The sequence below is a fragment of the Ambystoma mexicanum genome, chromosome 12, assembly GCF_040938575.1.
Source record: "Ambystoma mexicanum isolate Mex_15411 chromosome 12, UKY_AmexF1_1, whole genome shotgun sequence".
Classification (NCBI taxonomy): Eukaryota; Metazoa; Chordata; class Amphibia; order Caudata; family Ambystomatidae; genus Ambystoma; species Ambystoma mexicanum.
This window is the reverse complement of record NC_090936.1, coordinates 1,083,413,314-1,083,440,099: the sequence shown is the minus strand read 5'-3', so window position 1 is coordinate 1,083,440,099 and position 26,786 is coordinate 1,083,413,314.

The following is a 26,786-nucleotide window of genomic DNA, read 5'->3' as shown; positions in this document are numbered from 1 at the left end:
GCTGGAAGGGATTTTGTGGTGGGTTGCGGTGTGGCGCTGGGCCTCTGGGACTGAGGGAATCTCTCCCCTCCTCTCCCCCACGGTCATACACATACTGTGCTTGGCCAAGCGAGGCAGAGTGCAAAGATTCCGCTGCGAGGACCCCATGCTCTGACTACTCTGGAAGTTGATCATGACAACGGGTCACATTTGGCCGACCCCCGGCATTGGTGCGGTGGGTGCTGGGCTGCCTACAAATCCCCAGTATAAGAACTCTTTCCCTCATCAAATTGCTGCGCTGCACAAACGGCCCTGAGTTAAAGAAGGAGACTTTCCCTGGCCAGCCACGGATCCAAACCTGATGGGGAAACATATGCTTGGCAAATGATGCTATAACTCGAGAGCCGCATCAGAATCTATCACTCTCAGACATCATGGCGGCCATCGGGGAGTCTAGGATGTCGGTAGAGACTAAAATAGATGGGTTAACCTCCGAAATCTCCTTCCTGAGACAAGACCTCTGGAATCTGACGTCTCGAGTTGGGGAAGCAGATCAAAGACTCTCCGACACAGAGGATACAGTCAAGAAATTGGAGGTACGCCTGGAACACATGGAGAAGAAGCTCACCACCCTGCAAGCTCATGCAGAGGATAGCAAAGGCAGGTCCGCTGCAACAACCTGTGCATCCTGGGGCTCCTGGAAAAGGTGGAAGGACCCTCTATTGAACTCTTCCTGGAAGGATGGCTGTCGGATCTCATGGCTCCTAAGAAGCTTTCCAACTTATTTTCCATAGAAAGGGTGCATAGGATCCCGGCCGGCAGACTGATACCCGGGCCCCCACACACACAGTGATTGCCAAACTTATGAATTATAGGGACCGAGACACTCTCCTCCATATGGCACGTGCAACAGTTCCAATTACGTATAATGGAAATCGAATTGGGTTTTTACCTGATTACACGAGAGAAGTCCAAAAATCTCACCAGTCGGATGACTCCACAAAGAGGAAACTTGCATCCTTGAACATAAAATATGCACTCTTTTTCCCGGCTACCCTCAAACTGTATCATAACAACACGGTCCATGTGTTTCAAAATCTGCAAGAGGCCTGGGAGTGGCTGGAAAAGGTTCTGTCCTCCCCCCGCTCGAGGGACCATGCACCATGGATAGACAATGGCCAGGATGCCCAACACAGTGGCAGCACCCTGCACCACGAGAAGAAGGCTTGCAAGGCGACTCACCTGGAAACGGCGGAAAGACCTGAGAGTTGGACCTGGGGACACATTCGTCCAGACCTGCTGCAATGGGAATTCCTTCCCTGTCTCCTCTCCCCTCTCCTTAACCATGCCAAGCTTAACGGTATGTGTCGGATCCCTCTGACTGGCAATATCCGGTGGGGATGAGAAGCTGCAGACCACCCTCCCCTGGGGAGTTCCCCAAACAAGTTCTTTAGAGTTTATGCTTTTTGGTGTTTGGGGAGACAGGTGCTTCTGGTTGGGGGAAACTACGGGGTGGGGGGAGTTCATGGGGTACAGTTAATGCAAATGGATGGTATGGGGCACAACCACCTATCTACAAGACTTATTACACCTAGAATAATACACAGTGAGGACCCGCCCTCTGAGAAAGTAACATCCAGACAGTTGTGGTTTATATGCTGTTGTTTTGATATGGCGGTACACCAGTGGATTGGGCCGGGGGGGTCCACGAGGATGGGGGAGACACTTGGGCACATAATCCTCCTTGATGTTCTTATTTACTCTGAACGCAAATAGGACACAGGTTGGCCAATTATCATTGTTGACCTGGAATGTTAATGGCCTTGGTTCCTGTGTCAAGCGAAGACTTGTGCTCCAATACCTCAATAGATACTCCCCAGATGAAGCCTTCCTCACAGAAACCCACTTAATGGGTACAAGTAGTGGCTTCTTTAAAAGATCCAACTACCTGCACACATACAAGGCTGGGTTGTCAAGGGGTGCCAGTGGCACGATGATACTTATTCATAACTGTGTGCCTTTGCAGATCAAGGTAGTAAGGGCCGATCCCTGTGGACGATTTGTGGTGTGGTCGGCGACGTGTGGGGAGAACGATGGGGCCTTGTTGCGATTTACTCCCCCCACACTCGCGAAGGAACTCCTCAGTGAGTTACAGAATATATTGCTGGAAGAACGGGTGGATCTGTGGGCCCTTGGGGGGATTTTAATCAAGTTATGGAGGTTTCTCTTGACAGATCACATAGGGGTTATGGGATCTGGGGCACCCAACCACTCTGTATACCTTTGCAGAAACAATGGGATTTTATGACACCTGGAGGGCATTGCACGTCACTGATACTGGTTTCTAGTTTTATTCCAACGCACATAAAACACTTTCGAGAATCAACTATATCTTCATCCCTAGGTATATGTCCCATAGGGTCATATCCGCTGAGATTTTGGCATGGGGAATTTCGGATCACTCTCCTTTGCGTATATCTCTAAAGAATGCAAGGCACAGACCTGACGCTGCCTGACGCCGCCTGGCGCCTGAATACATATTACTTAGGGTTGCCCGAGATTGCTGAGGGACTCGAGACTAAGACCTTGGAATACTTTGATATAAACAAGGGTTCCGTGGACTGCCCCATTACGATGTGGGAGGCATACAAAACAGTCCTTCGTGGGGAAGCCATTTCCTTGGTTTCGGCTTACTGTAGAAATCGCACCGAGAAGATAATAGAGGCAGAAAGACAAGTGTCCGGATGTGAGGAACAATTCCTTGCGCTTGGAGCTCAGGCCTCACAAGAGGCCTTGTTAACAGCACAAGAGGCCCTAAGCAATATTGTATTTGTATTTGTATTTATTGAATTTATAGATCGCTTTACTCCAAAGCGCTTTACATAGCAACAACATGATACATGGAACAAGTGGAAGCTTAAATGCAAAACATGAGACAAACCATCAAAACAATATATAGTACAATTTGCCTAGGATAATAAGGAAAAACAGAACAGAGGAAGAGTAAGAGAGGAGGGAAGGGTTAACAGGGCAGGGGATGGAGAAGATGAGATTGCAAGGGGGAGTGGAAAGAGGGGTATGAGTGAATGGAGCGGATAGAGAGAGGGAGAGAGTTCCAGTGTAGGGGGGCAAGAAGCCGAAATGATCGGAAGCAGGAAGGGGCACAAGGGGGCGGGGGAACAGCAAGAAGGAAGAGATCAGCAGATCGGACGGGACGAACGGGAGAGTAGAATGAGAGGAGAGAGGAAAGGTAGGGAGGGGCGAGCCCATGAAGGGATTTAAAGACAAGACAAAGGAAGTTAAATTTAAGTTGAGAGTGGAAAGGAAGCCAGCCAAGACGAGAAAGCGAAGAAGAAATGGAGTCATGAGGAGAGAGCAGGCAAAGGGTGTGGATGGCAGAGTGATAGAGGGATTTGAGGGGGAAAAGATGGGAGGCAGGGAGGCCAAAGAGGAGAGTGAAGCAGTAGAAAAGGTGAGAGAAGATGAGGGAAGAGATTAAGAGTTTGGTGGCATGGAAAGTAAGAGAGGAACGGATTTATATTAAGATTAAGATTAAGAATAAGATTTATTTAATTATTATTAATTAATTACATTAATTTATTTAATTATTATGAATTAAGATTAAGATTTATATTAAGATTAGGATTTATATTTTTATTAAGTAAGAGAGGAACAGATTTAATATTGCCCTGGATGATGCCGGACCGCTCACTGGTCGATCCGGAGCCAAATCTACGAGAGAGGGGACAAGGCTTGGCTGGAGAGGCACGACCACAGCAAAGGGCATGTACGGGCCATCCGTACACCTAACGGAGAATTATTGATGGCAGACTCTGACATAGCGGCGGTCTTTGCCACCTATTATGAATAGCTTTACTCCTCGCTTGTGGAGGACCCCATGCACGCCTACCCCAATTTTCTGGACCAGGTAGAGATCCAGCGACTCTCTAGGCAGCAGCCTCAGCATCTTGACTCTGAGGTCACCGAGAGTGAGGTGCAAGATGCCTTAGCTCATCTTCAAACTGGGAAGACCCCTGGGCTTAATGACTTTCCAGTGGAAACCTCGAATCGCTTAGGCGGCACATTAGTTGGACACATGCACCGCACGTTTCTTCGGAGCAAGGAACAGGGCGTACTGCTTCTAGACCTCAGAGGAACGTGCATCGTGGTCAATCCTAAACCTGGGAAACCCCCGGATAATTGCGCCTCCGGTAATAGATTGCTAGAGGTGATTGCATCTCTCTTCCACCCGGACCAATGCGGATTCATGCCTAACAAATCCACTTGCATGAATCTATGCAGAATCCAGCTCGCTCTTGACTGGGCCTGAGAGAAGCCGCAACCGCTGGCCTTGCTTGCGGTCGATTTTGAAAAAGCATTCGACTCAGTAGGGAGGGAGGCCCTATGGGAAATCATGAGACGAATGAATTTTGGGCAGGGTTTCATCTCCTGGGTTAAGCTTTTCTACACACTTCCAGAAGCAACTGTGAGAGTGAACGACAGGTCGTCCAGGCTGTTTCCACTAGGCCACGGAACCAGGCAGGGTTGCCCCTTTCCCCCCTATTATTTCTGCTTGCTATCAAACCACTTGCAATCAAACTCAGAACGGATACAAACTGGTGTGGATTCGCCTGGCCGGCAGGGGTAGAAGATAGACTCTTAGAGAATACCAAAACTTTGCTGGCCTGAGGGTGAACGTCTAAAAATCAGTATACTTCATGATTCAAGGTGGAGACGCTGCGACACCTGACCCCTGCCCATACCATGTTTCCATTTTGGGCTTCACATACTTGGGTACACATATTGGTCCTACTCTGGATGAGTTCCTCCACCTTAATTTACAACCCGTGCTAGACAGATTCGATAAGAACGTCTCTCATTTGCTGTCTTTCCCGCAGCGTTGTTTAAGATGATGACACTTCGACGACTCCTGTACGTTTTACAGAACGCTCCACTTCCCGTTCCCCTTGGAACTGTTGTATCAATAGACAGGAATCTACACATGTTGCTTTGGGATGCAAAACAACCTAGAATCGCTCTGGCGACAGCGCTCGGTATGGGAGGGGGCATCGGTATGCCTTGCATCCGCACCTACTATTTCGCAGCACACACGGGGTAGTAAATGAGTGGCTACACGGGGACACCACACTTCCACATATCTGTATTGAGATATCTTCCATGCACCCCGTCTCACCCCTCCAGGCTCTATATGCTGACAATGGGAGAGTGTCCAGAATCCCAAGAATGTCACCTCATGTCCGTCGTATCTGGAGGGAGGCACACAAACACATCGGCTGCGGAGCGAAACCGACACTTGCCCAACCTTTATGGTATAATGTGCACCTCCCAGAAATACTGTGAATGGGTTGTTTTGGGAACTGGGAATCGCGGCGAATGAGCACCTGATCCAAGATGCTCGTGTAGGCTTTCTGAAAAATACCACTTATTATCACTATGATAGTCTGAAGCACAACACTGTCACATAAATATAACACACTTAGCAATGCATCCATTGGTTATATGGATGGTGCAATAGTATTATTCATTCTCTTCAAGCTCGATACGCAAACCTTGTGGTGCTGGGAGACTCTAACATCAGGTTTAATTCTGCACAGACCTTAGTTTTAGCTCAGTTATTTGACTCGCTGACAGACAGATCTTCATCAGCTTGTCCACTAGCCAAATCATGCTTTGGGCGGCATCTTGAACCTCATTTGTGCCTCCAAAACCATCATTTGTGTCTCTCCAGTTAGGCCGATACTGTGGCCGGATCACTGCCTTGTTCCTTTTTCTGTGTTGGTAGCAACAACACCCATTAAATCTCCCTTAGCAGCTGCCTTGAAGCGAAATTGGGGCTCTGTGGATCATAGCGTACAGTCATCTTTGATTAATGATACATGTAAAAATGCCTCTGTGGTGGGTCTGCCTTCTCTCTCTCTGATATTGACATTGGAGGCAGATCAGGTTGCTCCCCTGAAATTGGCTCATTCTCAGAGAGGTTCCTCTGAGCCTTGGTTCACAGAGGAACTTAGAGCAACCCACCTACAAGCAGAACACAGATGGCGTCGTTCATATAGCCCGCTGAAAAAGACTACCTTTCGGCAGCTTACCAAGGATTACCATCAGAGCGTCTTTAGGGCTAAACAGAGTTTCTTCACTTGTACAGTGGAGCAAGCTCTGAATCAGTCTAGGGAGGTATTTTCTGTAGTCAAGTCCTTTTCTTTAACCACACGGTTTCCTCCTAAAATTCCTGCTACTCAGCTTCTTGTTGACTCACTGTCGGACTTTTTTTTATCGCCAAGGTCACTGACATAAGGAGCATGATTCAGTTAAATGACTTGAGCAACGTGAACATGTCCCCGGGACAGACTGCAGATTCTGTTACCCACTCCTGGTCTCAGTTCCCAGAGTTTTCGGCAGAGGAGGTCTCAGGGGCAGGTTTAAGTCTGCTGCCCCCTTTGAACCGATTCCCTTAATTACTCTCAAGGCTATTATGCCAGATACAGTTGCGAGAGTTGCAGAAGCTGTTGACCATTCCTGTCAGACAGATTCGATTCCTTCTGAACTTAAACAGGTTATTGTAAACCCCCTCCTGAAAAATAATGTCACTGTAAGCTTCGGTTATGGCTAACTATAGTCCTATTTCTCTTCTCCCTTCCTGTGAGCCAGAGGATCAAATTAAAATCTCTCTGTCTGGTTCATCAGGCTTTTTATGGTCAGGGTGTGGAGTATCTCCAAGAAAAATGTCTTTCCTATGTCCCAGGATGGACTCTTCAATCTGGCAGCACCCATCTGGTTACTATTCCCAAGATTCGATTATCTAGAAAGGGCGGCCGTGCATTCTCTTCTGCATCTGGCAAATTACGGTAATTGCCTTCTGCCAGCACTGAGGGGCAAGTGAACCATCTTCAGTTTAGGTGAACTCTAAAAACCTTGCTATTCTAATCACTATGTCATGTTTGCTTTTAGTTGAATCATCGTGCCACAATGCCCTTGGGTAACATAACATTAATATTATAGTAGTATTTGTTAGGAAAGATTTCGTAATTGTAGGGAATTTTCCTTCCATGTGGCAACCCCTAAACTTTTTGCTATTGTTTTTAACCTTGTTGTTGACTTTGCCAGAGAAGTACAGCCTTCTGCCGCACTTCTCTGGGCTTTCGCTCCTTTCTTACGGGGAAACTGACATGCCCTTAAAACAGTCAGTACCGGGGAACGTGGTTTCCCGTAGTTTCTTCTATCGTGTCGCAGCTTTAGTGCAACACGACACAAGAGGGCACTGTAAGCTAAGTTACAGCTCTCTTGGGTCTCTAGCCTTCTACAGGCCCTAGATACTCTTTTAGGATGGTATTTGATCGGTGCAAGTCATTCAGGGACTGGGCTGGTGGCAGCGATCGTTTTGTTTATTTTGAGCTCCTTTTGGCGTTCTGAGCACGTTTTTGCACTGAACCCAAAATGGTGGCCTGGCTCCCAAAATGGCCAGGCCGCGAGGCTCCTTTGTCCTGTCCACTGTCCGTCTTGCTCCCTTCACCTTCCCCAGGTCCGGCGACCCAGGGCCTTCCTTATTTGGGCATGTACTTTCCCGCGAAACGTGGTTGCTTTCGCGGGCTTCTACATGTCGTTTGTGTGCCTCCAGGGTGTGGGCTGGGATGTCTGGTCCCAATACACATCCTGGGTGCCAGAGAGTCTAGGGTGGTGTGAATGCCTGGGACCACCGTGGTCCGTGATTGGTCCACGTATGGTATGTGTTTTGATGAGCGGATCTCCCATTGGCTCCCCTCCGTTTTGGCGCGAAGGGAACCGTGGATAAGAGGGGGCTGGAAACACCACTACCATGTCGATCTCCTGAGTTCTCACGAACGAAGGAATACAGGAGCCAAGTATCCTGCAACTACGAGGCTGGACCGAGGAATCGCTGGTGACCCGCTGAAGGAATCCTCCTTTGCACTGCTGTCGTCCGGAGAGCCCCTGTCCTCCTTTGATCGAACCAGAAGGCCTGTACTGGTGCTTCGACCTTTGGAATAGCAGGAACAGCTATTCCCGGCATCTTCAACCATCTCCTGCCAAGTAAGCCTTCGGAAGCGTCTCTGGGCCATCCAGTTGACTGACCAGCTTACCAAGGAGTTTGGCTCTGCAACCGCCGCCAGGTTGTGTTGTATTGCGAGTCCTTGTCCCTCTCCCACGCTTCGTACGCTTGGCGTCCCCAGGTCTGAAGGGAGGAGGGTTCATTTGGCTCGAATACACACGGCCGCTCCGTTGTCCTGTGCGGCAACAAAACTGTGCCGGTTTCGTCGATTGGGACGTCTTTTTGCTCTACACGACTACAAAGCATTCCCTGCTCTTCTGAACCTGCCAGCTGCTGAAACTATCGTGGAGAAGCCTGGGTCTGCTTGCTTCGGGGACCGGTGAGTAGTATATCTAGGATCTGGTCGCCCTCCTGCAGTATCCCATTGCTTTTCCCTGCTGTGTAAAAACAGCACCCTTTTGCCGCGCTCGCGCTCTGCTTCTGCCCGCTGTGGAGGCTGCGCTTGAGCTGCGGAACCTGTTCTTCTTCTGCTGTGCACTAACGTGAACTGCCTGACTTCCTCCAAAGAGCTTCCCCTTGTGTCCGTCGGCACCGGCGTGGCAGGTACTTTGAGCACAAGGCTCCACTCTTCGCAGGGCTCGGACTTCCATCTAGTTAGGTGCCTATGAAGGCGAACTGAGTCGAAAGCATTATCGCACTGCCTGTTTTCCTTCCCTGGCAGGTGGACTACATATTTCGTGCTTTAAACGCTTGCGACTGTGTATTTGTATATATATTGTGTTGATATGGTATGTGTTGGTTTAATACTGTGATATTGTGATTTTCTCGCTACGGTCATTATTTTAAAGGCCTTAAAATAAATGTGTATCTATTTTTGATATAACAACTGTTTGGAGTAGTTTGTCAGCGCTCTTGCTTTGCGTGCTCACTGCGGGCTTTCAGTCACCCTCACCCCTCTTGAGACCTAGTCTTGACCGCCGCGATCGCTACCTTGATTGGTCTGGCTTGTCCAGAGGTTACCCTGTTCCAAGTAATTAGGTTGGCCTTCTGAACTTCTGCGCCACCAGGACAGAGTTCAGAAATCCGTCTTAACAAATTGGTGGCAGCGGTGGGATACGACTGAAGGTATCCGGTGTTGCGCTCGAACTAAGGCATTTCAGGTTATTCCAAACAGTACACGTAGTGAATTGTTATAGTATAACTTTAAAAAGGCCATAGTCCTATCAAACAGTATGGAAACAAGTACGTTGTTAACTTTAAATGCTTCCAAGTCAGAAACATTGAAAAAGATGTGTGCGGAGAGAGGTGTTTCCTCTCAAGGCACGAAATTGGAAATGATCCAAAGAATCGTGGCGTGGCAAGAAGCGCAGCTTGACGCTATTACTTCTGAGGACAGTGCGGAAGGTGGTGGGGCTGCTCTCACTGGTAGAACCGACGGTTCTGCTGCCGCACTGTTCCACCGCGACCACGAGGACAGGGAGGACGAGCTGTCTAATGTTTCCTCTGCCAGTGCGATGGGGAGGCTATGCTTGAATTCAAGAAGCAAGAGCTGCGGTTTAGGCAGCAGGAGCTTGAATTCAGCATAGCCAAACTAAAAATCGAACAGGCAGAAAAACAAAAAGACAGGGATCACCAGTTGGAACTGGCCAAGCTTCAGGTTGCAAATGGATCCAAGGGTCCTGGACATGGGTCTGGGGCCTCCTCTCATCCACGGTTTCCAAAAGATCTGCTCAGTGTGTATGAAGAGAGGAATGACATTATGGACTGGCTGAATGCGTTTGAGTATGCATGCAAGGTCCAGGAAGTTGACAATGCTGATAAGATTGCGTGGTTGCTCAGTAGACTGCCCCATTCTGGCTGTAGTGCCATTATGGAAATGTCGAAGGCTGAGCGGGCTGATTTCGCAATGTTAAAGCAGACTCTCATTTTAAAGTTTGGGAAGACTCCGGCCCAATATTTAAAGCGTTTTCGAGAGTATAAGAAAAAGGAAGGTGGTACTTGGGTATCTTATGTCGCCGAATCTTTGAAAAACTTAACTGGCTGGGTCGAAGGCTATAAGGTTTCTACCTTCGACGGCATGATAAATCTTGTCATGCTGGAACACATTTTTGCTTCTTCTTCCCCGGAGCTTAAGCAGCATTTGGCCGATTCGAAGGAGATAGATCCTAAGAAGCTGGCCATTGCAGCAGACTTATGGGTGTCACATCGAGTGTCCCATAAGGACAAAACTCATCCTGGTAAGCAGGAGGAGGGGAAAAAGTCCAAAGATATGGAGGGTGGGGAATCTGCTAAATCTTCTTCCCAAAAGGGCCACAAAAAGAAAAACAAGGGTAAGACACAAGAGAACTCACAGGGTAGTGGAGGTGCGCCTCCGAAACAGAACTCTGGTTACAATAAGCCTCCCTACGTAAACAGACCCACTGGGGCTTGTTTTTCTTGTGGAGCAACTGACCATGTGAAGGGGGATCCCCGTTGTAAGGTTAGACCTTTGGGGGTCCACTCCGCTAATCTGGCCTTCTCCTCCTACGAGGAAGAAGAGATTACAGGAGCATCCTTCTCCTCGGACTCATTTCCCAGCGGAATAGAGGCCGAGGTAGTTTTAGTGTCCCTGGGTTCCTGGGAGCCTAAAGTCGCAGAGGCGTATGCTAGGATTCCGGATAATACCAAGCACTACTTTAAAGACAGTGTGCTGATCAATGGAGTGGATACTCCAGCTCTTAGGGATAGTGGGTGCAGTCGAACTGTAGTGGATTCTACCTTGGTAGACTCAGAGGAAGTTGCCAGAGCTACTCTGATGCCCACTAAGTTGGCTGACGGCCCCCTCCGTATGTTTCCCGTGATCCCTGTTAATCTAACTTTAAATGGTACAGCTGTCAGGATTCCAGTGAGCATTCAGAGAAACGTCCCGGGAAAGGTCTTATTAGGTAATGATCTCAGAGCTTTAGGGCTCGTAGGAGACACTGCCGAACGACCCTACACACGGTCTCAAGCACGGGCGGCATTGGCCAAGTCCAATATGCCGCCCCAGCCGAAGGGGCAACCCAAGGCGAAAGGAGTCTACAAGTCAAGACGGGGGAAAGAGAATATTCCCCCGAGCTCGCCTACCACTGCGGTGGAGGGAGTTGGTCAATCGCCCGAGCCTGACGAGGAGGTGGCGATGCCTGAAGTATTCGACCCCAACGATCATCCTGAACTAAAAGACTTGTTAGTTGAAGGAGGTCCTGATAGGGACGAATTCAGTAAAGGCCAACGTGAGTGCCCATCTCTGGAAGGCCTAAGGAGACAGGCCTGCTCCCAGCTTGAGGGTGAACCTCCTGGGAAGCATAGGATTTATTGGGAAGGTGGACTCCTGTATAGTGAGCCCACAGAGTCTACAGAAGGAGACCATAGGAGGTTGGTGGTTCCCCTTGCTGTTAGGCCCTTCCTCCTGCAGTTGGCGCATGAAGTTCCCCTTGCTGCTCACCTTGGTATGAAGAGGACCAAGCAAAGGTTATCCATGCACTTCTACTGGCCCAAGATGGGGGTGCAAGTAGAAAGTCACTGCAGGAGTTGCGCCTCCTGCCAGTTGTCTGGTAAGGTTGGCGCGACAATCCAAGCTCCGTTGGTACCGCTCCCAGTTGTGGGGGTACCATTTGAAAGGGTAGGGATCGACATCGTCGGCCCCCTTGACCCGCAAACATCCTCGGGCAATAGGTTTATCCTGGTGCTGGTCGACCATGCAACCAGGTATCCTGAGGCCATCCCATTGAAAACTGTAACTGCCAAGTCAGTTGCAAAAGCTTTACTCGGCATATTTACTAGGGTTGGCTTCCCTAAAGAAGTTGTGTCAGATCGTGGCAGCAATTTTATGTCGAAGTATATGCAGGCTATGTGGAAAGAATGTGGGGTCACCTACAAGTTCTCTTCTGCATACCACCCCCAGACCAATGGTCTGGTGGAACGTTTCAACAGAACGTTAAAGAGCATGATTGGGGCTCTGGAGGAGCCCCAGAGAAGAAAATGGGATCTTCTTTTACCATGCTTACTGTTTGCCTACCGAGAGGTACCACAGGAGGGTGTTGGCTTCAGCCCCTTCGAACTTCTGTTCGGTCATCCCGTACGGGGACCCTTAGCCATTGTCAAGGAGGGATGGGAGATGCCCACTCCTCCTGTCACTACCAATGTAGTTGACTATGTGCTAGGGCTCAGAAAACTGATGGTACTTCTGATGGGCTTGGCTAGTGATAAGTTGAAGGCAGGGCAAGCGCTGGTGAAACATTGGTACGACCAGAAAGCTTCCCTCATCAACTTTACACCTGGTCAGCAAGTCCTGATCATGAATCCAATAAGGCCTCGCGCTTTACAGGACAAATGGTCAGGCCCTTACACAGTGGTGGAGCCCCTGGGTGAGGTAAACTATTTAGTGGACCTTGGAAGGCCTGGACAGGCTCCAAAAGTGTTCCACGTAAATAGGCTGAAGGCTTTCGTCCCAAGAGTCGAAATCGCAGCACTGCTACTGGCGTCAGACGTTGAGGAAGAGGAGTCTGAACCTCTCCCCGACCTGTTCCAGAGCGGTCCTTCAGATAGCTCCGTTGAGGGTGTCCGAGTGGCCCCTCACCTGACTTCTGATCAGCAGGCTGAGGTGAAAAGTTTGCTTAGGCAGTTTTCCCCCCTGTTTTCACAGTCCCCTGGTTTGACACCTTGGTGCAAACATAACATTGACACAGGAGACAGTGTACCTACCAAAAGTAGGGGATACAGGATGTCGGATAAAGTACGGTCTTATATTAAGACCGAGGTCAACAAAATGTTAGACCTTGGGGTGATTGAACCCTCTAGTAGTCCTTGGTCCAGTCCTGTGGTTCTGGTTCCAAAGGCAGGCACTTCTGAATTGAGGTTCTGCGTGGATTACAGGGCTCTGAATGCTGTCACCAAGACAGATGCCCACCCCTTGCCTCGAACAGATGAGCTGGTGGATACTTTGGGTGCCTCCAAGTACCTCAGCACGTTTGACCTCACTGCTGGCTATTGGCAAATAGCGTTAGCAGAACATGCCAGGGAGAAGACGGCATTTTCGACACCAGACGGCCTTTACCAATTCCGGGTAATGCCGTTCGGGTTGAAGAATGCACCTGCCACTTTCCAGAGGCTTGTGAATCATGTGTTGAATGGGTTGGACGAATTCTGTCTTGCATATCTGGACGATATAGCAGTTTTCAGTGCCACCTGGGAAGACCATGTGAAACACCTCGGGATTGTGCTCCAGGCTCTTCAGAAAGCCCACTTGACCATAAAGGCGAGTAAATGCCAGATTGGACAAGGCTCAGTGGTTTACCTTGGACATGAAGTAGGTGGAGGGAGGATACAGCCTCTACCCAGTAAAGTACAAGCAGTACAAGACTGGCCTACCCCCACTACGCAAACCCAAGTGAGAGCCTTTTTAGGACTCACGGGGTATTATCGCAATTTTGTGGCAGACTATGGTACCATAGCTGCTCCTCTGACTGCCCTCACAACTCCGAAGAAACCCAAGAAGGTAACTTGGACCGACGAGTGTGAGAAGGCCTTCAATGGCTTAAAAGACTCCTTGTGCCAGGCCCCTGTCCTAAGGGCCCCTGATTATCAAAGACCTTTTATCGTGCAGACGGATGCCTCTGACACTGGGATAGGAGCTGTACTATCACAAGTAGATGAGAAGGGTAAGGAACACCCTATCGGTTTTATTAGTCGCCAGCTTAAGGACAGAGAGCTAAGGTGGTCCACGGTAGAGAAAGAATGTTTCTCTGTTGTGTGGGCCCTAAGGAAGCTGAGGCCTACCTCTATGGGACCCACTTCACTGTGCAGACTGACCATAAGCCGTTAAAGTGGCTAATGAACATGAAGGGGGAGAATCCAAAGTTGCTTAGGTGGTCCATAAGTCTTCAAGGCTTCGACTTCACTATTGAGCATAGACCAGGTGTCCAACATAGCAATGCTGATGGGTTGTCCAGAATGTTTAACCGACCTGAACAAGAGACTCATCCAGGGGTGGATTAGTTCCCCCTGTCCATAGTCTGGGAGGGGCGAGTGTTAGGAAAGATTTCGTAATTGTAGGGAATTTTCCTTCCATGTGGCAACCCCTAAACTTTTTGCTATTGTTTTTAACCTTGTTGTTGACTTTGCCAGAGAAGTACAGCCTTCTGCCGCACTTCTCTGGGCTTTCGCTCCTTTCTTACGGGGAAACTGACATGCCCTTAAGACAGTCAGTACCGGGGAACGTGGTTTCCCGTAGTTTCTTCTATCGTGTCGCAGCTTTAGTGCAACACGACACAAGAGGGCACTGTAAGCTAAGTTACAGCTCTCTTGGGTCTCTAGCCTTCTACAGGCCCTAGATACTCTTTTAGGATGGTATTTGATCGGTGCAAGTCATTCAGGGACTGGGCTGGTGGCAGCGATCGTTTTGTTTATTTTGAGCTCCTTTTGGCGTTCTGAGCACGTTTTTGCACTGAACCCAAAATGGTGGCCTGGCTCCCAAAATGGCCAGGCCGCGAGGCTCCTTTGTCCTGTCCACTGTCCGTCTTGCTCCCTTCACCTTCCCCAGGTCCGGCGACCCAGGGCCTTCCTTATTTGGGCATGTACTTTCCCGCGAAACGTGGTTGCTTTCGCGGGCTTCTACATGTCGTTTGTGTGCCTCCAGGGTGTGGGCTGGGATGTCTGGTCCCAATACACATCCTGGGTGCCAGAGAGTCTAGGGTGGTGTGAATGCCTGGGACCACCGTGGTCCGTGATTGGTCCACGTATGGTATGTGTTTTGATGAGCGGATCTCCCATTGGCTCCCCTCCGTTTTGGCGCGAAGGGAACCGTGGATAAGAGGGGGCTGGAAACACCACTACCATGTCGATCTCCTGAGTTCTCACGAACGAAGGAATACAGGAGCCAAGTATCCTGCAACTACGAGGCTGGACCGAGGAATCGCTGGTGACCCGCTGAAGGAATCCTCCTTTGCACTGCTGTCGTCCGGAGAGCCCCTGTCCTCCTTTGATCGAACCAGAAGGCCTGTACTGGTGCTTCGACCTTTGGAATAGCAGGAACAGCTATTCCCGGCATCTTCAACCATCTCCTGCCAAGTAAGCCTTCGGAAGCGTCTCTGGGCCATCCAGTTGACTGACCAGCTTACCAAGGAGTTTGGCTCTGCAACCGCCGCCAGGTTGTGTTGTATTGCGAGTCCTTGTCCCTCTCCCACGCTTCGTACGCTTGGCGTCCCCAGGTCTGAAGGGAGGAGGGTTCATTTGGCTCGAATACACACGGCCGCTCCGTTGTCCTGTGCGCCAACAAAACTGTGCCGGTTTCGTCGATTGGGACATCTTTTTGCTCTACACGACTACAAAGCGTTCCCTGCTCTTCTGAACCTGCCAGCTGCTGAAACTATCGTGGAGAAGCCTGGGTCTGCTTGCTTCGGGGACCGGTGAGTAGTATATCTAGGATCTGGTCGCCCTCCTGCAGTATCCCATTGCTTTTCCCTGCTGTGTAAAAACAGCACCCTTTTGCCGCGCTCGCGCTCTGCTTCTGCCCGCTGTGGAGGCTGCGCTTGAGCTGCGGAACCTGTTCTTCTTCTGCTGTGCACTAACGTGAACTGCCTGACTTCCTCCAAAGAGCTTCCCCTTGTGTCCGTCGGCACCGGCGTGGCAGGTACTTTGAGCACAAGGCTCCACTCTTCGCAGGGCTCGGACTTCCATCTAGTTAGGTGCCTATGAAGGCGAACTGAGTCGAAAGCATTATCGCACTGCCTGTTTTCCTTCCCTGGCAGGTGGACTACATATTTCGTGCTTTAAACGCTTGCGACTGTGTATTTGTATATATATTGTGTTGATATGGTATGTGTTGGTTTAATACTGTGATATTGTGATTTTCTCGCTACGGTCATTATTTTAAAGGCCTTAAAATAAATGTGTATCTATTTTTGATATAACAACTGTTTGGAGTAGTTTGTCAGCGCTCTTGCTTTGCGTGCTCACTGCGGGCTTTCAGTCACCCTCACCCCTCTTGAGACCTAGTCTTGACCGCCGCGATCGCTACCTTGATTGGTCTGGCTTGTCCAGAGGTTACCCTGTTCCAAGTAATTAGGTTGGCCTTCTGAACTTCTGCGCCACCAGGACAGAGTTCAGAAATCCGTCTTAACAGTATTAATATTATTTTAAATATAAAATGCACCACTTCCAAACTGATCTACTCAGACCCCAATTTCAATACTTGTTCTATTCCCCAATCACTTGCGTTGTCTGTTCTTTCTCTCCCTTCCCCTTACTTTCCTCTCTCCACTCATCCTCTTCTATTTGCTCATTGAAAAGGGGCAATGACCAACTGGTGGATCAACAGAGGTTAGCGCATAGGATAGAGAAGGCAACACAAAAATGGAAAGAGGGGCAGAGCAGGAAAGAGAGAGAAATAAAGCATTGATTAAGTGAGTCTGGGTGAGGTCTACTTTCAGTCCCATGGGAAGCAGAGAAGGTCACTGCAGGTCATATTTCTATTGAAAGAGTTTCATATTTTGGGGGCGAGACATGATTAGTCCTGGTTTGCAGCGTTGGGTTTCTTGATTGGATGATTTTTAAGAGAGAGTTTGGTGTTCCTTGCACTGTTACAGGATCCACCTTGATGCAGTGCTCATCAAGGCGGTAGGAAGGTAGTTCATTTTGGTTTGTAGGCAATGCCTTATCTTAAAAGCAGTACAGCGGTGGGGCAACATGATCTTTGGGATCTAAGCACCAGTTGTGTAGCCAAGTGGCGGGCCTTCTTGGCAGTGGCCAGGAAAGATGGGCCTTCTTAACAGGGCTCAGAGATAACTTCGGAAGTCCAGGGAGGTTCTCACTGCCACTGCTGATGCGAGAAAGAGCAAAGCTTGGAGCATAGTTCTCCAATCTTTGATTGCAGGGAAGATTCTGGCCTTTCAAATAAAGTAACTTTGTGGATGTTTTTGGAGCGGGTTTTGAAATGTGTTCTTGCATAGGTAAGTTCTCTCCCATTGTAAAGGCTAGCGATGGAACAGACAAACACATCAAAATGTCTCCACAGGTGAGAGTTTTAACAGCAAAGATTGCCCTGGATATACAGAGACATTACCCGGCAAGAGACAGAAGTTTTCTTTAGATTGATTCAGTTTCAAGGCAATGTTTGACATCCCTGACCAATCACTGACAAGACAACCGCCACACACTATGTACTGCTCCCTCAATCATGCAGCACTGCATTGCCATCAAAGTAGGTTTGCACTGTAGACATCGCTTACATACATACATACATGATTGGAGAGCCTTGCAGAAGGTTTTTTGATTTGAGTTATAATCTGCTGATGTAACTTAAAGTAAATGCATGTGTCCTTGCCCTTTAATAGTAAGTTAAGGTCATTGGTAACCACTGCCGAAGTGGGTCTATGTAAGACTTCAACTGCATCGGTGAAGAAAGCCACCCCGGTGGTGCTTCACATACAGGAGTGAGGACATGAGATTTGGTTATTCCAGCTTCACAAACTGAAATCTGCCTTGAAGGTAATTTATAGACCAGTCTTTGTCCTTAACATGACAGCCTGTGTGAGAGGCGAGAACTGGGAGAACCACCTTGTGGTCAATGGCCCGAAGGCCGCATGAAGGTCTAAGAGCACCAGCAGGCATGCATCGACTTCATCTAGGACATGGAGGCCGTCATAAATCACATGCGTAGCAACATCCTACTTTGTACATATTGTTCTGAAGCTTCATTGATGTGATCCTTGCAGATGGTTGGTGGAGATGTTGTGGAGAAGCTGGGATGCAACAGCTTTTTCAAATAGTTTGCCAAGAAACGTAAGTTTGGAGATCAGAGGGATTTTGGTCATTTTTTTTTTTAAGATGGAGGGATATCTTGACTCTATCTTGTGAGCAGATGGGAAGATGCCTTATGATAAGAATGATTTTGAGGATAATTCAGTTACGGATGGAAATGGCAGTCTGTACAGGCTCATGATTTGACCTCACATCTATTCTGCAGACTTTCTGCAGACTTCTTCATTTCATTTTTCCACCTTCTGACATGGCTTCCACGGTGTTCTGTTATGCCTTTACATTGCAAACAGTACTTGTCCTTGCAGGTGGGTGATGGATATGGAATGCATACAATTGTGCCATGTTAAATTTGGTAGTATTTTGTAAGGTATTTGTGCATCTTCTTGTCTTCAGAAGCAATGTTAAATGCCACTTTATTTATGTATATGCATGCTATGTTGTTAGGGGAAATGTCTGTAGCATAATCACTCATTATTGAATTGGTCCACTGTGAAGGATTGCCATCCGGCAAAGACGTAGAAACTCTGGCTTTTTAAATTCTTATGAATAATAAAATGAGACAGGTAATGCATCTCAGAATGGGTGGTCTGATGAATAGATCCCTGTTTCAGAAGGCTTCATGCCAAAAGCATAGCATACAGCTGTGAACTGCTGCACCAGTCTCCTGATTGGCAGCTCCACAGAGCAGGTTCAAAGGTTGCCGGTGCACTTTTTGACAGCTGCTTTGACAACAAAGCCACTGTAGATAGAGGTTGCATTTAAAATCTGAATTTCAGAACTAAAATCATAATAATTATGAAGAACTATTAACATGGTGGCAGGGTAATCTTTATTAATAAGCCATGCCTGGGTTAATGTATGGTGACAGATAGTTCTCACAATTATTAAAGCCACATAATATTTGTATCACACACGTCAACAATGTTATCCCAGGCCAGCCATTGAAATGCTCTATGGAATCTAGTCAGACTGCGTGCTGAGCCAACAGTACAATAGGAAGGATGGCTGTTCCTCCTTTGATCCCTTAGGAAGTTGAGGAACACCACTCCATCCCAGGAAACTTTGATTAGGGGACTCTTGGGAGCCGAGTATCAAAGAGGCACGCCCACAACAAAAGGGAAAGCCTCACACCAGGTGTTGCATACCAAAGGCCCCTTGAAGCTTCAGGTTGAGGAAGGAGGCATAATTTGGACAGTCAGACAGAGAAAAAGTGCTGAATGAGTCAATTATGTCACCTCCAGTGCTGCCTTTGTCACTTCTTCGAACCTCAAATGGCTGTGTGGCTGCATCGAGCCAGTTCTCTGCTGCATTGCACCAGCTGACTATGTAATCTGCTCCGGTTTGAAATAAATGTTGCTGCTGCAGAAACCATCGAACCGCCATGTCTCTCACAGTGCATGAAACCACCAGCAATTTCATGATTGATCTCAAGCTTGACCATCGAACCAGCATGGTGGCCTCATTGACCTAATTGTTTGAATGCCGCATCGACCTGCGTGGAGCTTCATCTTGGTCCCGAAGCTGACTCTCTGTCTGGATCAACAAGGCCCGCAGCATCTCAACCTGGTGCAATCCACATGCACAATGCTGAGAAGTCTCGCTCAATGTCCTCGAACCACCCAAGAACAGATTCAGGTGTTTTTAGAGGTCCAGCCTCCATGGTCCACTTTTGTGACAATAGAGTTTGATAAGGCACCCATTTACACCTTTTTCTACCAGGGCACATCCTTTTAAGTGGAATTGTTGCAATGTCTTGGTTTTCACCCCTGCTACATTACCCTGATTGTTTGCATCATCTACATTGCGCATAGTCTGTGGTCTTTCTTCAGGAGTGGGTTCTTTGTAGTGTTTTTATAGACAGTTGTTATTGCAGATGATGGGTTTAATTAAAGTATACATCATTTTATAGAATCTTGATTGGACATTGCTTTATTTTGGACTGTTGCACGATTGCTATTTGGGATCACACCCCTCTTAAGAGTATTGCCTGCCCAGCAAGGGAAATACATCTCTTAACAGGGCCTGCTTCACATGTATGATTGGGATTACTGTTGGTTTATAGAAGTGCAAGGGCTCAGTGGGCGTTTAGCCACTAATCGTCCTTGTACTCCTGCAGGGCAATAGTCATTTTCTCACAACCACTGTCTCAGCTTGTGCAATTTTTCTTGAGATTATATATTTTTGGGTACTACTTGCAATTACCTTTTCGTGTTATATTTTAGATATAGCACTTCCTGCTGGGCTCCCACCTCTTCTAGGCAAAATCATGATAGGTGCTTTTATCATCCAATGGAATGGTACACAGTCTTTCGTCCTCAAAAGGCTGGAAGGCTTTGTCGGCACTGTTCAGCTCAGAATTGTGGCTGCAGGTTGCGTACAGATGTCTAGAAGAAGCACTTAACTATTATGTCACTGAGCGCTTACCTATTAACTCTCTGAGCTACCCTATCACCACATATTTTCTCTTTCAGCATGTCCCTTTAGGTAAGTCTCTATGCCGTCTTTCACTAAGCAATTGGATGGACAGCTTGCAATCAAATGTTGGGATTTGAAATATGTGTATGAAATGATTCTATCCTAGCCCTTAAACAGGGAATGCTAATGGCACCATTGTCCTACTGCACGCATCCCTTTTTTTAATTTCATTTTATTTTGTTGGTTAAAGCATGGACCTAGCTCGAGAGCAGGGGAGCGCTGCGCATGGTTTGGGCAGTCCGTGTTTGGGCTGGCATCGTAGTGCTTACTGTCAGTTGCGTTCTGTGCGTCCTTTGGGATTTAGTCCATGGTCAGGTGCGGTTGAAAAAGCCACGTTCTGAGAGATTTGCTTCTGCAGTTCTGCTTTCGGAACTCAAGATGGCAGTGACGAGCTTCAGACTCCGAGAGGCTGCGTCAGCTGCGGCTGTTTATCCTTTTGGGAAGAAAGGGAATCTTTCTTTAAAAGTTTAACTCTTCCCCCAAAGGGCTTCTCCTCTTCGCGTTTGCCTTATCGCCGCTGTCTGGCGGTGCCAAGCATTTACTCAGGCCCTCAGTTTAGACGGGGGAAAGTTTGACTCATCCCCGCGTGTAAACAGCTTCAGGCACTCTCTAGCTGCGCCACTCGATGGATTCGTGAGGTTTCTGCTTTTAACAGAAGCAATGGGTGCTTGATGTCAAGTGCCACTCGACCATATTCTGCCGTAAACCTCAGCAGGGTGAAGGGCAGTGAAGGGCAAAATTACAGTGGAGAGAGACAGGGACAATGCAGCCTGGCTGCAAGATACAATCGTTTGGCGGGCTATGCAGTGAGGTTGGTGTTTATTTCCTGAGAGGCAAAAAAAAATGGTTATAATAAATAAATATATTAATATGCCTGCTTTGGGGCAGATGGGATTACTAGGAGGTTTAACTAAATGTTTAAAAAAATCACCAGCGCTCTCAAGTCTCCCCATGCCATGAGTTGGCTTATCATCCAGTCCTTTATCTTGGAATTCTTAGAATTGTAGTTCTGTCTGTTTCATTTTAAATTTAGGACTACAAGTAGGGGTGCCCAGTGATATGGTCGCTGGTACATAATATTGTCTGGAGAGCAATGTTTTTTTTCTCCTACTGTCCAGCACGTTCTCCATGGTTCTGTGTACATTCATCCCCAGTTTTTTTCCCGCAGCGTCTTTTGCCAAAATGTTTGCTTGAAAAACTCATATTTTTTAAAGTTTTTATCTGGGGGACAGACCCTATTATTTATTCCCTACTCCCCACCCCACCCTGCCTCTTAAATGCCCTTATCCCCCATATTTATCAATGAGGTCTTTCACACAAATAATTTCAGGAAAAAAAATGCTGTGGAGAAGAAAAAAAAAACGAGCAGTGAATGAACATTGTGCCTTTCTCCTTAAATTTTAGGACTGGAGTTTGCTCATATAATTATACCCATCCTAGAATGTGTTGGAAGGCTGTTTAATGTCCACCTCAATGATGTAATTTCCATTGATAATAGCCCATAGCCCAAGTGGTGTCAAAGTTACCCCAGAGTTCCACCTCGCATGAAATCTCCAGCAATCGTGGGTCCATATACAGGCAGATTACCGTCTTCATTGAGTTTGGGATCCCAATCTCAAGAAGACATCTTAGGTCCCAGCTAGGGGTCAATGGCAGTATAGACTTGAGTGTTGATTTCTACCAGTTCCTTCTCCATCCTCATATCTTCCATATTTCGTCATGTTCCTAATATGATCAGGTCGGCTTGCTGTGTTTGTTCTATGACGAGCAGCAGCATGTCATCTGCATACATGAAAGGTTTGATTTCAAGTTGGTGGATGCAGATCCCTCCATACTCGTCTTCTGTTCCTAGTTTTATTCCTGAAGTTTCTGAGGCTAGGTTGACTAGAGGTGGGGACATCGTCCCTGCCCTTAGCTCTATGTCTACAGATTGTTCTTGATTTTTATCCTTGCTTTGAAGCACTGTTGAGCTATTTTAGCAATGTGGGGGAATTTTACCCCAAAGTTCATTGGGGCTCATTACGAGTATGCTGGTGCAGGAAAATAGTGGCAGTTATAATGTTTCTTCCACTTTTCCTGCTCCGCCATACTACAAGTATGGCCCTGGAGTGGGGGGATTTTCCTCCAGCATCGGGCTGGATATGAATCCTCCAACTTTCCGATCAATTGGCAACATCGGTGGAATTACTGCAGCGTTGATTGCGCCGAAATTCCATCTATGTACTCCACATTAATGGGGACTAACACTGCCACCACTGCTTGTAATCCGGCGGTAAATCTGCCGGACCAAGTGCAGTAACAGTAATTCCGTTGGGCAGCATTCCAGTGGATTTACCATCGGAATACCAGCCAACTCGTAACGAAGCCCAATTATCCTCAATCTGGCATAGCCTTCCCTGCATCAACACCGAAGCGGTCCCAATATATGTTCTATATGTTACAGCAGTGAAGGGCAGTGAACAGGAAAGGCGTATTTGGGCTGTGCCTTTCTAATTCGGATGAAACCTCCATGATATGGGCTTTTTAGAGAAAGTTTATATATTCTAATATATAATGTAATGAATTATGGATAAACACAATAACAGATCATTCATCAAAAAGTTATAGGAAAAGATTCTCCAGAAAGAGTGGAAGGTGTGGAGGAGGACCCCTGATTGTGCTTTTGCCCACATTTAATAAGGAAGAACAGAAGCATAAGTCACAACATATGCCTGGCGGTTACCAGTCATTTGGTCGAAAACCAAATGGTCGAATGACCATTTGATCGAAGTAAAATGGTCGAGAAAAAAAAGGTCGAATTTTTTATTTATTTTTGTATTTTTTATTTTATGGGGGGGTTCTCCCAAACCCCCTTTTTCTTTATTAAAAATATTTTTTAAGCAACCAAAAGACCATTTGACAGGACACCGTCTTAAACATCACTAAATCCAATACCCAGCTTTCAGTCGTCTTCAGGAATTCATATCTATCTGGCAAACTTATAACCCTAAACCATTCATATTCTCTGTATGTGTTTTGTCTCTTTCCTTTCCTAGAACTGTACCATTTAATGCATTTTCGCATGTGAATTCTAGTCAATGATCTCCCAAGAAATGATTCCTTTGCTTAGTACTAACAAGGTTTTGAGGGGCCTCATTAGAATGTTAATGCCCAATGACTCTAACAATGACATACCGGTACATCCTTTGTAACCATGCATATACACAGGTAATTTAACTTGCAGCTGAGATCTCTGAACCTGTATATATATGCTCCTTATGAAAAAAACACTGCAACACACCATGCCAACACAAGCAACCACTACATAATGGGCATTGGGGTGCAGTTCATCCCATTTGGAACAAACCTTCACAAAACAATTCTGATTACAGAATAATCCCTTTTCCTGAAGTGGCAGAAGTCCTTCCTGCACTCATTTCAGGTGTTGTCCTAAATGGAGGCCTGGAGAGCCCTACCCCTTCAGTTGCTATGAGCAGCAAGAGAGCACAACATATTAGAGTCCGCCGAATTAGACATCCTCCCCATGTTCCAAAGGGCTGTGCTGTGGCAGGTCTCACAATGAGAGTGCAAATAAACTTGTTTCCCATTTCTTGATTCAGCATGGGCAGAAGATTATCTGGAGCTGAGGGAACTGGCATGGGACCCGACTGCAAAAAAGGTATGTTTAAATAGCAACCGTTTATGTGCACGCCTTCATGTAATACTTGTCCGTGTGGGCACATGCAGTTAGATGGGCAGGCTTGGGCCTGTTCATGTGGTTGAGCCATTGCATATGTGTGTGCCAGCACTGGCCCAATCACAATGTTTTAATCAGTGGCAATCTTGGCATACATTTCGGCACTGTCTGCAAGACAACATGTTACAAGCAATTCTGGCATATATTTGGTCCTGGCTGCACAGGGCAATGTTTAAAGAGCAATGCCAGAATACATTTGGCATATCTAGTATAGAAATGCTTTGCAATGGCAATGCTGGCAAATATATCAGGCACAGCCAACCTGAAAAGGGGATTTTACAGTGGTAAACACTGGCATTCATTGGACATGAACATCATTAAAATGGTTCTGAAAGTGGCATATTTTGGCAAAGCCATCATAGCATTGTTTTATAGTAGCAATATACTTGCATCTTTTGTGGACACCCAGCAGGAAAGTGTGCTCTTACAGTGGTAACACTGGCACATTCTGGGCAGTATTGAAAAAACAGTGAACTCTGTGGAATTGATTTTATGCATTTGGCTTTGTTTTTGTTGAAACGACTCGACAACCAATTGGGCGATTCGGAGTGGATTGCTGACGAGCTCTACACGTGTGTATACATGCGTTCCCTTCATTGGAGGCAGTGATACGCACAGGTGAAACATATCAAAAGTTAGTCATTTGGAAATGTTTCATTATAGGCTGCTCCGAGGCTGTGCAGTCCGCTGTGCCGAGTCATGCTTTTTAGACATTGAAAGATACATGCGATCAGGATAGCAGAAATATATTGCATGTTGTGTTTGTCCCACAGAGATGCGCAAGGTCGCTACTTGGCCGGTGACTGAAAAGCGCTGTGTGATTATTATCTCCTACATCTGCATTGAGTTGCAGTGCACAACATCATACGCAAGTGGTGAAAACATGTTCAACTATTGATGTGAATATTTTAAAAGTGTGAGGTCAATAACGACAAGAGATTATTAGGTTTACTCTGTGCCTATGTGATTTACAGGCTTCGCAATAGGTCTTATCCTTGAGCACTGAGGATTTATTCCAGAGTTTGCGCCACCCCCTCTAAACAGAATTGGAGGTGAGTGCAAACGCGTGCAACGATGCCCGTATTATAAGCACAATTTAGATGTGCCGATTATATAATGAAAGAGGTTGGAAATTCTTTTGATGTTGTTTCTGTTTTATGTAGAGAAAATTCTTAAAAGGCATCTGCCACCAGAGTGTGTTGCGAGTGTGAGGGAAGCCTTATACCTCACTTGTTTTGTCCTGAAGAAGTTTAGAATCACGTTTGGCTGCAATTACAAGCTCCTATTTAGCTGGCTGAAACACGTGTAGATTGTATCAACAATGTATTCTATTGTACATATATACATGCCTACATAAGATATGTGTGTAACAAAAATAGAAAAATGTTTATAGGACTACAAAGAGGGCTCCAGTTATAGGTGTCACCTCTGTGTGTTTGTGTGGTGAATATTGGCATTGGATGTGTATGAGAACGCATGGGTATGAAAGGTGGTAATAATTAGATGCCAACAGTATGATTTATATATGTAAAATGTGTATGTTGTTTTAACAATTGTGATACTGTGTGAAATAAACCGAAGGTTCTGTGGTAAATACGATTTTGAATTTTGTCTGTCCAGCCTGACTACGAGGGTTCACTGTTTTTTCAATATTTCTACATTATTTACCCAAGGACTCTGGTGTGTATGGGTATCCTTATAATTTTACATTCTGTACACTGCCGGCATGAACGTTTTTTGCAGCTAGCATAAAAAATGTTTTACGGTGGTATCGTAATATTGTGCACACTTAGCTAAACACATTTTACAATAGCAATATAGCATCAAATATTGGGCACAGCGATCATGAATGGGTACTGAAAAGGGGCATGCAGATATCTTGAGCAAAGACAGCATGAACATGATTTACGTTGGCACCTTGGAATATACTGGACACAGCCTGCTTGAAAGTTTGTTCCTACAGTAGCATGCTGCATTTGACACAGCCAGATTGCCCATGTTTTAAAGTGGCAACACTACCATAGATAATGTGGGCATAGGCATGATGAACATGTGCTACATATTGGCAGTGGCAGGATATATGTTGGACAGAAGCATCATAAAGTATGTTTTACATTGGTATTGCTGGCATACATGTCTGCACAGGGATTATGGAACAGTGGTATACAAAAGAAATGCTTGACTATGCAGTGGGAGATCAGAAACAAAAGTAATGGCTGGAAGGTTTAGAATGAATCTTAAACTCTGGCATTGCTCTTGGTAATCCTCCAGACCATCCTTCTCCGTCTGCCAAGCCATTACAGGAGGGGAAAGACCATATGGAAATCAGGCTTGGTCTTTCCCCAAAAGGGGCAGTCCAACCCAAACTGCTAGGTCATATCCCTTCTGCACAAGACCACAAGCATCCTCCAACATGTTTCGACCTTATTGGGTCTCATCAATGAGGAGCAGCTTGGGTCGCTAGGCCCAGCAGGCACACAACCCACATCTGGGCATACCCTTCCCACTCGGGGTGACAAAGCAAAAACAAAGAGGTGATGGCTGGAAGGTTTTGAATGAGCCTTAACCTCTGGCATTGCTCTGGGCAACCCTCTAGACCATCGTTCTTCATCTGCCAAGCTATTACAGAAGGGGAAAGACCATATGCAAATCAGGCTTGGTCCCACCCCCAAAAGGGGCAGACCAGCCCAAACTTCTAGGAGGGTTGCGCAGAGCAACACCAGAGGTTAAGATTCATTCTAAACCTTCCAGCCATCACCTCTTTTGTTTTGCTTTGTCACCCCGAGTGGGACG